We start from the raw sequence: 15,052 nt of genomic DNA, 5'->3' as shown, positions 1-15,052 counted from the left end.
AATGATCAGCGATCTCTGTTGCCGCAGCAACCAGAGCGTTGACGCTGCCAGGAAAGTGAAAGTGGATCTCTCCGTCTCCGATGACTTTTCTTATCATCTCATTTGTGACCTTGCAGCGCCAAGAAATCAATTGAGACGATCGACGAGGGGCGGAAGGAGCTCATATTGACAAGCGCGCTGCTTGTGGAATTCTAATGCGCTGTGCATGTTTACACGATGCTATGATGTCATCGCACAAACTCAGCGGCAGCGTCGCCGGCCTTCCAGAAAGAACAATGGCTTCTTTCTGTACGTCTTTAGGCACGTTTGTGAGCACATAGACTGGCTGCTCAAACTACGACTTTCTCCAAATGTTTGTGACAGCTAGAAGCTTCTTGCACAAATCAGCTGACAGTCTCTCCCACTCTGTCTAAACACTTGCAGGACTTCTTTCCTGGCAGAGTTCATCTTTTTCCAATGATTTTCTACAGGATTGAGATCAGGACCTCCACATTTACTGTTCTTTTGTGCGTTGTATGTATACTTACATGGACACAAGACCGTCCACCTAAATAGCGGATAGCGGATTTGGTTGTAAAAGCCCTTGGTAATACACAAATGTCATAATTTCTTCCAAACGTTTAAGGCTTCTGCTACAAAATAGATCCTCCATGTTCAACTCTTTTTTTTCTCTTTGAAGATTTCATTTCCCAGTTCACTGGTCGTACAGAATCATTTGGTTTCCACCGTGCTTGCTTCAGCTCAATAAAGCGAAATACTTCACAGTCATCTGCGGAGGCCGGATCCAAAGTCTACAGTGGCGCTGGCCGAGGATTCCCTCTGGCGCGTCTCGCGTTTGTTTTAACGAGCTATCTAATTGCAAGCTAGCGTCAAGAGTGAGAAGGAAATGACCAGCAGACACCCAACACACGACGGCGAAGCCGTCTCTGCGGCGGCGGCGGCGGCTTGATGCGGTCCGTTTCAAGAGAAGAAAAGATCTCTGTCCTAAGCATGAATCTGTCTGGGCTCGTATCGGTGGATTATATTCCGGGACATAGCCGTGTCCAAAACCGCTGCAGCTGGCTGAGGCCTGCCCTCTGGGCCGGGGCATGGCACAGATCAGTTACTTTGTTGGGCTCATGCAGCACATCTCTGATGGCATTTTGAAGAGCATGGCCCACAGCGGTTCGGCCCACACAAACGTTCACATCCAAACCATCAATACTAGCACCTATAACTAGCCGCAGGAGCCACTACTGGTCGGTGGAGTCATTTACTTGAGAAAACAACGCCAACTATGTCTAAAAAGACCAAGTGGGTCATGGCCACTCATATACAGGGGGGAAAAAAACAAACAGAATAAAAATGTGGTTAAAATCACATGTAAATGTAATCTCTGCCAACCCTTATATCGAAATATCAATACGGCCTCAACGCTATCAAAATAGCACAACTGATAACACACACAGACAGGTAAATTAACCCCAAAAAATGTAAACACACTTGCTGTCAATTTAAACGGCTTCAAAAGCATAGAGACGGGCAGGGCAGGACTGGTACAAATAATCTGCCCTGGCATTTTGATTTAGGCCCGCCGGCCCAGCCCGATTCCTGACCACCCTTGGCGACCATCTAGCTCTGCCATTGATGTTGATTGGTTCAGTTTCAGCTCTCTATATTGTAAATTGATTAATTGGCTGCTTCCCTCTAAATTGTGGGCTGGTCTCTTGGGGTAAAATGGAAGAAAATAATAATTGAATAGAACCACATCGACCCCATAAAACATCGGCCCACCGGGCATCTGCCCTGTACGCCAGATGGCCAGTCCAGCCCTGGTGACGATCCAAGTATAGATCATACAAATGTTTAGAGGACAAATTGTAAGTTAACGTACAAAACATGAACAATAGATAGTAGACTAAAGGTGTATAGAACAGAGAAGTACAGAACATGAAAAAAAAAAATGTTCATTATTGTGTATTTAGAAAAGGGCGTACTAAATGGTATGTAATGTTTAATATTTATTATTTTATATTTATTTTTCTTATTGTTTACCTCCATGATCTTAACCTGCCCTTTAGCTAACTGTTTGAAGTGTTAATATCAACACTTGAAATGCAGACAGACCTACACTCTGTGCCGCTGTGTACTGTACGAGACTTGATTGTCTGCACAGCACGCACACGCGCACACACTTGTGTCGGCTCTAAATTCTCAACTGGAAACGTTTCTCTTTCTGTTGCTAATTTACACTCGCGAGGCGACCTGCTTGGCTGCTGCTCTGGGCGTCGCGCAAACTGCTGATGTGCTGAGATTTTCTGGCACGGCGCTCGTGTACCACAGCGTGGGCGTGCGTGTGCGCGTGAAATAAATGGAGGGCCACTAAATGAACGGCCCTTTCTCAGAGACATTCATCTTGCAGTGGCGAGAGAGAGAGAGAGATGGGCGAGTCCAAAATATTTATTTCGCTCATCAATCAGCGAGTGGAAAAAAGTGCGTGTGCGTGCAGTGTGTACAAAAAGAACAGCAGGTATAGCGCTGAAGGCCACTTTTAGTGGCGTGGCTTGAATTGTTGCGTGCGTGTGTGTGTGTGTGAACGCGCGCGTGCGTGTGTCTGCAGTGGCACTCCAACAAGCATTAACATTTGGGCTTGGGTCTGCCTGCCAAGTGACGTCGTCTTCAGGCTATGCTGCGGTTCTGATACACACACACACGCACACGCACACACAAATGCGCCCCCCAACTCCCGACACACACACTTGTGGCGACGTGATATAGGAGAAATGCTGCTGTGATCCATGTGAAACCTGAGCTACTGTTGACCTCAGATGACGACTCAAACTCTGCTTTGTCCCCACCGTGTGAGTATGAAGACGACTTACATTATATTGTAGATATTTACATTATTCCCAGCAATCTATTATCTTATTTTGGAAGTGTTTCTCCTGACTGCTCTGCTTACAGTACATGTAAGTGGATGTTGGATTTTTTTTTTTTTTGTCCAATCAAAAGTCTGTATGCGTTGCCATGTCAATCTAATCTTCCCAGGGCCTTAGCAGTCATTGAAAATCTCTGATGATCTTTTTTCATGTTCCACCTTCAGTTTGCTGCACGATACTAACACACCAAAATGCCACCACAGCCGCTGTACACAAAACATGACTCTTTCATTCCATTCATTCAACACACAAACACACACGCACACACTGGTGAGGAACGCTGCGGTCACGTGAACCACAACTAAACAGAGCCGAGGTCTCGAAGCCGTGACGCTACATATCTGTGGGGGTGAAAGGGGGCGTGGCCTGAGTCATCGCTAACACCTTGTTTATGATGACAGCACTGCGCTGGTTTCCAAAGTTGCGCTGGTGCTCGTGCGTTCGCATGGAATCCCGGCAGGTCAGGCAGAGGTTGGCCAAGCGTGCATTCTCGAATCTTCGTATGGGACCTGTCCTTTCCTCACGGGAACACATTCCCATTCTATCTTTGATCACTGCTCACCATGCATACCACAACCCACACTCTCAATTGCCTTCTCTGGATAAATAAAGAAATGTGGAGGAACAAATAAAGAAATGTGGAGGAACAAAGATGCTGGTATTGCGGAGAGAAGAGAGTTTGGCGAGGACGCACCAAAAAAAAAAAAAGGCCCGTTTGCTCGTCCAATGTCGTCTAATCTGGCTCTGATGGATTGTGATGCAGTCCAAAGCAGGATGGAAAACCAGGTCAAAGCTGGGTCATTTTTCTAAATCGTCTTCCCACATGAGTCACCTTCAGGGACGACATGTAGATAAAACACACACGCAGACTGACACGCGCGCGCACGGACGCACACACAGTCCTACACGTGGCCGGCGGTAGCGAGACGACTTGTTTTGGCGAGCGTCTGTATCGCTGAGCTCAAGCAAAACACACTCAGTTGAAGTTGGGCACGAGCCAAGGATGCTCATTGCTGCATGCTTCTGGTCAGCTCTGCTATTCATAGAAGCCCGCAAATGTAGAACTCAGCACGGGTGCGTGTGTGTCGCGGCAAGGCGAGCTCATCAATCTGAACAAAACGGCCCACAAACAGATCAGAGGCGGGCATTCCTCTGGGTCCCTGAATGCAACACGAGGAAGCCATGAACACATACAAAAAGTCATAGCTGTGGTTTTGGGATGTCCTGTGGTGGGGATCCAGTCCCTGAACTCGCACTGACCTGCAGGCTCGAAGGACAATGGAAAATAAACGGCAGCAGGCGTGCTGGAAGACAATGTGGTACATAAAAGCAAGCCATCTTGCTTCGTGTTGGTGCTGAAAAATCCCACCTGACAGTCGGCGGGGACAAGTGCGGCGATCAGGTGAGTGAGGGTGGACGGGGCAGATAACGCGCGTGCGGCAGTTTTACGGCCGGGGCAGAATAGCAAACAGATGAGACGTGAGTCAAGTTGAGGCCGCGCAAGAGGATTACGGAGCTGATTTACAGCAGACGGCTTCTGGCGACCACAGGAGTCCTGATTAGAGGTTTGGACGCGTCATGTCGGGGAGAAGGGAGCATCTTGTAACTGTCGTGTTTTGACCTCCTCACCCCAGACGGGAGCACGCATTGTACCGGAGGACGGGCAGTCCTTTGGAGGCAACGCCAAGTATAATATCCTATCTCACCCATTAAACCTTGAAAGGTGAAAACCTTTTGGATCTCTTCTCTTACCCAAAGACCCTGTAAAGTGAAAATAAACGTCTCGTAAATTTGACACACCGCGGAAGAGCGTTATCGACCATGCCAAGTTTGAATAATTACAAAGACTAAAATCAAATCAAATTGTGACAAATCAAGCCTCACCACTCCCAATGCTGTGGGCGTGTCCTGAATGTGCAGAAATCACGCACCCTTCAACTGTAAACCTGAACATTGGATGCAATGTTGTCTAACATTTTTCTTACACAGCGACACATACAGTAACGTTTTAGCCACGAAAATATATTCCGACGGGTCGTTGCAGGGCTTTTCCACACTGTGACAACGAGGCACTCTAAAGTAGCTATAACCAGATGTCATTTTTTATTTGTATTTTTTTCTACGTAAAAAGCCTCCGGTAGCTGGGCCACATCCCACCGCATTGACATGGTGCTTTTCTATGCCGTAACGAGGCGCTCTAAAACAGCCACGCAAGCCCAAAGCCCCAGCTCACACATGATCAGACTACCTATAAAATGACCTCTCTTCTTCTGCCTCCTTTCCAAAACTTGCGCACACTCATGGCCAACAACTTGGCGCTCTGCCAACAGACTATCTGAAGGGAAGGTGCATTTTCGAGTGTAGTCATAGCTGGCAAGCTAACTTATGTCACAATCACGCAGATGGCACTCGAGTTCCTATATAGAGGCGGAGAGATGACTGCAAAGTGTGTCATGCGGTGACCTTTTAGCCACAACCCCGCCTCCCAAAAATGTGTGCAAAGTTCTGTTTTCAGCCATTTTCTTCAAAAATGCATAAAGTAATTAGAAACAAATCTTTGACATAACTTTACAGGGTCTTTCGGTGAATGAGTTGAACGAGTACTTCTGAGTATTATTTTCGACACAAGTATCAGTACTTCTATTTAATTTTAGCGAATGTGAGTCCTTTTGCCCCCTTGGCTGGTGCTGAGGCTGGATATTAAACGCGCGTGGCAGCTGCCACATTGTCTAACTGATAGAGATACAAGACAGTCAATGGAAACCTCCACGTTTTTGACCCGTTCACTTATTTTTAGACGGGACGGCGTCCAAGGAGCGTTTATGGGCCTTCAAACTCTCCGCTGTCATGTAGCGGGAAGACGAGCGGGGAAATGTATCCGCTCACCGCCGCCAAATAGTCCAAGTCGTGCAAACACAAGGCACACACTCCGCCTTTGTGTTTGTGGTGAAAACGAGCCGGTCAGCACTCGGTTGGATTCCCGTAACTGAATGCTTTTCCTTTTTTCATTTCACGCTTTCTGCATTCCTCAAATAAGCGTGACTGTTAACATTCCTCTTTTTGCTCTCCTTGAACGCTTCACGCTTCCACCAACACGTGTCCGTGAGGATCGTTTGCGTTATTGAGGAGCAAGTCTTCACCGCGTCTCACACGTGGCGTCAGGTGAGTGCCGGGTTTCACGTCCTCCTTGGGCTCCCTCTAGTGAGCTCACCTTGAGAAAAAAAAATATATATATTTGCTTTGCAAGGAAATTATGGGAAATTAAAGTTGACCGTTGAAGGAAAATAAAACCCCGTTTTTCATTATTTTCATTCTTTGAGGGGTAATTATCCACCCTTCACCTCTCTCTCTTTCTCGCTCTCTTTTTGTCTCTTGTATGTCTCTCTATCCTATACCTGGCGAGCAGCTTTATTTAGTGAGTGCGGCCAACGTTTGTGCACAGAGCCAGTTATTGCTTTCATTCTCCATCAATGGATTCAGCATCTGTGTGCACTAAAGTCATGGCTCGCTGGCTGGCTGGAACACACACACACGCACGCACGCACGCACGCACGCACGCACTGATTTCCAATAAGGCTTGAGCATGCCAAAATTTGACATTTTTGTCAGGAGGATTTATTTTTGACCCGGCAATGACATGTTTGATTGAGAGATGATATGGTGAGTGTGCGCACACTCAACACACACACGCTCACACAGATCTGTCCGGCCTCGGTATTGCAGCCGTAAACACATCATAAAGGCCTGTCCCGACTAATGACTTGGCTAAAGAGGGAACCAGATCGCCTGGCTCCGTCCGGCTCGTCTGCCCTTTAAAAAAAACAAAAATAAAATCGCTAAAGTGTTCCTGACGCCACAAACACCTTTTTTTTTTACGGCTTGGTCAGGCCGCGTTTTGGACTTTTGAGGAAAGCTATCGAAGAAGGAAGCCCAGGTGGCGTTAACGTTTGCTCCATGCCAGGCTGATCGGCGCTGCTGCCAACCATAATACTATTGTAAGACGCTGGGAGACACGCGCGCTTATAAACACTTCCACATTACTGGAATAGTTGGGGGCTTGGGGGGGGGCACATGCTGGAGGACACTCGTGCGAGGGTCTTCCAGAGGGCAAACTGTTTGATGATCGCTAACGGGAAAAGAAAGAGAGAGAAGTCGGCTTGTTGTTCTCTCAATCAAACTCTGGACTTTTCAAGCCTTTCATAAAGAGCTGGAACGCTGACAAGCAAAATGAAGACACTGAGAAGGAGCTGCTGTAGGCCACAACTCACGCTTGACTGCTCACACGCAGACTAACTATCCTACCTGATGTCGCTCAGTAGGCCACACCCCTTAACTCTTTGACCGCCATAAACGTTATAAAACGTTTAGCATAAACCTAGGGAAGGGCGCCGAGGACGTTAAAAGACGTCCCCTATGTTTTTTTTGTTTTTTTTTGAAAACGGGTGCAGGAAAGCCTTGGGCAGCTGTGCTGAAAGTATCAGGCAGATCTGATTAGTAAAAGACTCGTTTTGGCCCCTAGAGGGCAGCGATGACTCTCTTTGCACAAGGTTGGATGGGCCGCCCACCGTGGGCGTCAGTAGAAGACGTGAGGCGGAGCTAGAGTGTTGAGGAGACATGGCTGATGAAGCCCACAATGGCTGACCAAGCGACCGGTTGCAAGCATCGATCAATACTAAAAAGCGCATTGATGTCGACGATGATGATGACTCCGAGCTTGACGCCAAAGTTGGAAGCCTTGACGCGACTGTTATGATCACGTAGTAAGCCTCACCGGCTAAGCGCGGCTAGCGCTGCTAAGGCCGGAAAACGCGCACAATAGCCGACCGGGTACTTCTACACAATCGGACATTCGATCGGGCGATGGAGAGTTGGCATCGACCAATGCAGATTGATGATGATGATGATGATGACTCCGAGCTTGACGCCAAAGTTGGAAGCCTTGACGCGACTGTTATGATCACGTAGTAAGCCTCACCGGCTAGCGCGGCTACCGCTGCTAACGCCGGAGCTTTCACATGCGGACATTTTGTCGGACAATGAAGAGTACCCCGAGTCCAATGCATATTCATCGGAGGAGCGGGTACAGTCTGATCACGGAGAAGACACTGTTTCTGGACTACGATGCCACCATGAATGGAGTGGATAAAATGGATCAAAACATCTCTTACAACCCGGTGTAGCAACTGAAGGACACGAGGAAGCGAGACGTAACGAAACCGTAGCATGATCCTGATATTAGACTTGATGGCAACACACACTGCAGTATATACTTGCTATTCCCCGGAAAAAACGGCCTGCAAGAAAGTGGAGCACGCGAAGAGGCAATCTGTTGTGCAAATGTTGTTGCGTCTTCTTGCACGCAGGAGAGTGTTACAAAAAGAAAAACTGTCGTTGAAACATCCACATATTTGTAAATAGCACCACAGTTGCACACATTTGTAAATAGTTTGCCAAATTGTTGTCAAATTGTTACACTGTTGAATGTAAATAAACGTATTTTGCTATCAAAAAACACTTTTTCATTCTTGGTGGTAGTGTTTTATAGAAGTAAAGCACTATTTAGGTGTTTGTGGCATCATTCATGGACAAAAAGAAGTGTAAAATTCACTAGAATGCATGAAATAATATCGTTTCACTAAAAGCTTGATTTCTCCGTATTTTGGTCCAAAACAGGCGAAATTGGGTCAAACTAACCATTTTCTATTGTTGATTACTAAAGAACGGAATAAGGTAGAAACAAACTTTTTTTTTCTGATGAAAGATGAAAGTCAATCTTTCATTTGGTAGTACGTGTGTTTCCATAGTCCAAACAGAACATTTTCTGTGGACCTTGAAAGATCAGTCAAAATGCTTAAATCGGCTGGCACTGACGGCATCCCTTTTCTGAAAACGTCTGGCAGTCAAAGAGTTAAAGACACAGTACAGCAATAGCCTTGACCAGGGATGGGCAACTTTAATGCTGGAGGGGGCCATAATTTTTCATCAGTGCTAATGGGGGGGCCACACAGGATCACATACTTCCGAACAAGATATATGCAAAAAATGCTATTTTCGATATGGACTAAATACATACTCACAATATATAACATTTTTCATGATAAATTTTTTAATGCATATATGAAAGACTCACTATCGTAACCAAACAACAAAGAGTTTGAAGAAAACAACAAAATACCCACATACTGTGATTTTATTTTTCATTGCAAAGGGCTCTCTTGCATAAAAATAACCATTCAAGGATGCAAGAACTAACTTTGTGTATTTTTTCACTAGGTACTGTTTGCCTTGCATGTCATTCCAAAACTGCAAAAAATTATTCAGCCTACTGATGTTGTAGTATAGGGCGGTATGAGAACCAGTGTAAGCGCAACTAAGCAATGTCTGCCTTCTAGTGGTGAATGGTGATATTACAACTTAAAACTACAGTTGAATATTTGCAGTTCAGAACCCGCAAATTAGCATATCGCAGATTTAGTTTTTCCCCCCCATTGCGCAGTAGTACACGGATGACAGTCCCAAAAACTGCAAACTGCAAAAAGAGCATTGCAGTGTAAATCCAAGCAACCTCGCCAAACCCCCAACGAGCTCCACTTTCTCCACTTTCTCGCTTTCTTTGCCACGACCTTCTTCTCCGCTTCCTCCCGACACCTTTTGACCCGAAACTCGACTCTGCGGCTCCTGCCCCGCTAACACTCAACTCACCTCGTCGCCTCTCGGCAACCCCAAAACTCTCACCCGGTCCAAGCAAACGTAGCCCCCCGCCCCCGCACCCCCTCCTCCGCCGCCGCCAGCTGTAACCCGAAACGCACCTTTACACATTGTCACACCCCCACTTTCCACAACACACACACGGAGCACTGCAAGTCTCCCATAACTTCACACGAGGTGCTGAACTTGTGACCTGCCTTTCTCCCAGACTTGCACCAACCCCTACAACACACACATATACACACGCACACGCACGCACGAACTAACTTTCACTTGATCCAATGAACGCGACTGAGGTGGATGAAAAAAAAAAGAAAAAAAAAGGTAACTCTTAGCTCACACCAGGCAAAAAAAGTAGGAAAGTACTCAATGCATTCCCACTGAAAAACTCTTGTAACTTTTGGTTCTGGTTTAGAGAACCCATTATGTTTTTTTCAGGACCGAGGCCGATACGATTAACCAATTTAACCGATATTTGGAGCCAATATTTACTTTCAATGAAATGTTGAAGCTAAATCTTAAGACAAGAGACAATTTGTTTTAAAATTATAAAAAGTTCAAGCAGCTACCAGGGTTATCAGCATGTCTTAAAAGGTTCAATGAAAACAGCTCCCTACTGTTCTTTACAATAAATAAAGTTTTTTTTCCTTCTAAATATCTGGAATGTTAAATATTCACTTAGTTTTAATTCAAACAGACTTCCCAGGGTCAGCAACTTTTTCATTGGTAGATCAGCAGCAATAATCAGCCCGGCCGATAATCGGTCTATCTTTGTGGGTTTTTTTGGACCTTGAAAATCTTTGGGGCCAAGAAGCAAAAATTCCTAACATGCGACAGATACATGTAGGCTAGTACAAAGCCAAATTTTGACCTAAAGTTCTGGAAATTCTTGGTTCTGGGTACTTTTAGTTGCAGGAAAAGTATCAAAAGCATCCACTGCGTTCCCACTGTAAATTCAAAAAAGTTTGAGTTCTTGAAACTCTCAGTTCTTGGGAACTTTCAGTCCGAGAATCAAAAGTTCCAAAAATATAACAAAAGTACACTCTAGCCGCAATTTCCATCTAAACGCACGCACACACACGTGCGCGCGCAATTTCCCGCCATTCAATACAAACAATTCCCGTTAACACGGATGCTAATGTTAGCAATGCTAGCATGGTGAACCCATCCAAGTGTTTTTTTTATAGAGCCAGTGACAGCGGGCTTGTACCACTGAGGACAAGTTATGCTGCGGTTTGATTTGGTGATACACAGTCCTTGCATTGTGGTCAAATCATTGCCGCAAAAATGTTTTATATAACTTTATGGGCCCGTTTCTTATATTTAGAGCGCAATGTCGCATCTTATGTTACCTACTGTCGGATTTGTGTGTGTGTGTCTGTGTGTGTGCTGCTACAAGGTCTGTTCTTTTTATTTATTGCTCTCCAGGCTCCAACTGAAAAGCAAATCTTCAACTTCAGCCTCAGCCTGACCCGAGCCCACGTGTGCGCGTGTTAGTGCGTGCGTGTGCGTGTGCGTGTGAACATTGCGCCAACAGTGTCATCATTACCTCTACTCGACCTGCGAGTGCGCGCGTGTGTATGCGTGTGAGAAGCGGAATCGTTTTCACCTATTAACCTTGTCAACTCTCAACTCCCCACAGGACTGGCTTTCACAACTATGTGTTGGCATGTGTGATTTTACGTAACATCGGCGTTGTCGTTAATGCTCACCTAATTCCGACCTCGCCGCATAAAAAAAGGAACGAGTGTTAAAACATGCGCTTCAAAGCAGCTGCGGTCCACTTGCGGCGGCCAACGCTTGCGAGCGTGCACAAAAAGAAAATGTGACATTATACATTGCAACGTCTATGAAAGTGAAGAAGATAAAACTGTCAGAACACATTAAGCCCACACCAAAATTACACCATTTTCTTATAAAGCCATATATCCGTAATCATACCGCGTCTTAGAACTGGCCATGAAACGATAAATCCTGCTGAATTTGTAGAACAGGGCGACCGTTCTTTTACCTCGGAAACAACCCCTACGGCGGGCTAACAAGAGCTAAAACTTGCCTTTCAAAGCTCTGGCGTGTGTGTGTTTTACAAGCACATGGACAAACTTCAGCAGGTGAACAACAAAAGGAATCACACTGTAAACATGAATGAGCAAAGTTCTTTTTTACGCATTCGCTGCCAGCCATCTTTAAAGAAGAGTCCCCTACCTATACTGCAACCAATTACACCACACACAGATATACAGTTTGAGGTGCCTAAACTTTTCCGACTTCCAACATGCTGCCATTTCTGCCATCGACGAGGCGACCCCTGATTCCCAGCCTACTCTTCATTCCTACGCAAAAGCTGTGCTGATCTCCAATCCAAAGATGCCCGCCGAAAGTCCACTGCAGTGAATGAGTTAATACCCCGAATGGATGCTTGATTTTCCACATGGTGGAATCGATGATTTAAGAGCATTAATGAGACATGTTTTCTCACACTTAAAATTTGGCCATACAAACACGCGCACACACACACACACACACGCACGCACTCCCTCAGATGGAAATAAAATCAAGTAGAAGATTGAGGGCTTGTGGAGGCCAAGGGACACACACGCACAAACATGGAACTGACAAAGACACACACACACAAGCTAACTTCTGGTGATTAACAGCTGACTTGTTTGTCCACAAAGCCAAAAGTCATGCACGACTTCACCCCAACAAACCAAAAGCAGTTGAAAAATGTGGAGGACATCAAAACAACATAACCACACAAACATCTGCAAATGTGTGTCAGAGAGGCGACACACACACACGCACGCACACACACACACACACACACGCTGCATTGGCACCGACTCGCCAAAACATCCCAAGTTACACAACAGTTCCAGGAAGACATCAAAGGTTGTGACCTCTGGAGCACACACGCAATCTGTGTAGAGATCAGATATGATCTGCGACGCTTTATCTTTGGCTTCTCATTGTCGGCTGTAGCACTCGTTAGGGTCGGACGCGCGGGTGTAGATGATGTCACCGGGTCACTGGCAGGTGGGGGCGGACTCGTCGCTGTGTTTACTGCGGGCGCGCACGTCCGCATCGCTTCTTATCGCCGTTTGTAAAAATTGCAAAAGAAAAATACAACACACTGCGATGACCTTTTACATTGGGTTTCAGGAGTTTTGCTGAAACCATAAAATTTAAAAGTTTGCTTAATTAGGATGTGATGTGTACAGTCCTGTTTGCCCGATACGTGTGTGCGTCAGGTGTCAAATTTACCCGTGGATCGACCCAAGCTGGGAATGATCTTGTCTCAGCAGGGGAAGCCAAAAAGTGCTCTTCTATACGGTGTGTGTGTGAGCGCATCTAACCCGAGGATGACTCACAAACCATCTGGAGGCCAGATGCAAATTGCAACCCCCCCCCCTTCCCACCCCTACAACTGCATCCGCCAGCAATCCCAAACCCCCCCTCCCCCCCACTTGAGTTTCTGTGAGTCCCCTTAGTTAACCTGTGACCTTTGACCTACGTTTCGTGTGCTTGGATCACGGTGGCGTGTGAGTTCTCGGCGTGCGTACAGCTTTCTGGTCAAGTTCACTTCAAGAGGGCCTACACTGGAAACGGTCGCAGTTTGGACTCAGTCTTACCACTCCACAATTACGGTTACGGCCAGAAGTCAATGAATCTGTGTGTTTTGGTATTGACAACACTTTGGATGGGCGAGTACCGATACCAGATATCAGTTTCAGGCCTTATTTCAGGGTATCGGTTAGTGTTGTTCTGATATCGATACCGGTATCGGGAGAGGCCCCGATACTGCATTAAAACAGTGGTATCGGCATCTGCAAGTACTAACAAGTAACATGCCAATACCATTATTTCTGTCAATAATAAAGGGCTTTGGATGCAGGATTTTGTGTCTTGCCTGTGCATGGCATTCACTGATGTGTGACATGTTCACTGCATGCTGAACCAAGATATCCTATTGGTCCTTGAATACTCTGAACTAATGGCAGGACAGCTTTTTCATGTTGGAAAAAAACACAACCTAGTTATTGGTACGATACTGCAAAACTGGGTATTGGAATGGGTATCGGGGGCCAAAAAACTGTATCGGAACAACGCTAGTGTCGGTCCTTGCGACAGCAGCTGAAACTCTTGTGGCTGCTTCACAATCAGGAACTAGAAATTAGAAGAATAGAAAATTAATTTCATGAATTTTCTATATATTGGGACATATTGTTATTTCTTTACAAAATATTTGTGTGGAATACTAGTGCAGGTATAGTTGAGTTGAGTATTAATACTGGTACAGGTGGGTGGGTTTCATCCAGCAAAGGGACAGTTGGAACTCATTATTATTGCTTATGTGATTATTTCAGTAATCGATTAATCTGTCGATTATTTTTTTTAGAGTAATTGATTCAGATAAAATAAAAACTGTTTAAATTTCCATCCCGTTTTTCAAAAGCAGGACATTATTTCAAATTGACAGTGCACAAACAAATTATGATTGGTATTTAATGTGAGGAAAATAGGCAAAAATTTTGAACAAAGATATTCACTCTGCTTTCATGGAGGACCGTAGATATGGGAGAGTACTTACTGTTGAGGAGCTGAAATTCCGAGCATTTGGGTAATTTTACGTAAAAATAAAAAAAAACATCATCAAAAATAATTATCAATAAATTTGATAATTGATTATTTGTTGCACCTCTAAACACAACTGCAGGTGTGCTTCACTTCTGTAATTTTACTAAATTGTATAAACGGCAGCGAGTAGTGAATCTGAAGTTGTGTCAGCGCTTTGCAACTTGCGACGGGATGGCATATGTGTGCGACAGTTAAGAATGTTAATGTTCAATGTCGCAAAAACACCGCCTGTACAGCTCATAAAGTTTTGCGATGGCGTCAATTGTTTTGAAATGTGGTATGAAAACATCACAAAAAGAGATTGTGGTTGACATTTAAAAAATAAAAAAAGAGGAGGCATAATAATAATGATGATAAAGGTAGGAAAGGAAGTGGTTTGACATCAATGTGCTTTCTATCATGTTGAAATGGAGCCCGAAAGCCTGGAAGCCATTGCGCGACACTGTGGGTGATGATTAGGAGATAATTGGTGGATACGTTTAACGCGGATAATGTCTTAATTGCAGCCACAATGTTCCCCCCTCCATGGGAACAAAGGGCATCTTTCAGTGGCGACACGCAGCCCCTTTCGTGTGTTTGTTGTCGCTCCTCTTCTTCAAGCAGTAAATCCCACGCTGACCTCAACTGGAACGCATCATTGTCACACTTGCGTCAGTTCCAACGAGCCCAACGCCTCGCTTATTTAGAAGCGATTCTATTTTGTCTTGTTCTGTAGAAGATGGTGACTGGATTAGGCCGTGTATCAAAGATGTTTACATAATTGCTGAAAACGTGTCGACTGACAAGTA

General features: G+C 45.3%; 1 long non-coding RNA gene across 1 annotated transcript in view; it reads right to left on the bottom strand.

Moving 5' to 3' along the window:
* LOC147159727 (uncharacterized) overlaps window positions 1–15,052 on the bottom strand; it is a 43,376-nt gene that overhangs the window by 15,045 nt on the left and 13,279 nt on the right. The gene's annotated exons all lie outside the window — the stretch shown is intronic.

This window comes from Leptonotus elevatus, chromosome 17 (assembly GCF_054856555.1).
Source record: "Leptonotus elevatus isolate MCC_2025b chromosome 17, RoL_Lele_1.0, whole genome shotgun sequence".
Classification (NCBI taxonomy): domain Eukaryota; kingdom Metazoa; phylum Chordata; class Actinopteri; order Syngnathiformes; family Syngnathidae; genus Leptonotus; species Leptonotus elevatus.
Note: the sequence above shows the minus strand (reverse complement) of the source record. Positions and strands in the feature narration are given on the sequence as shown.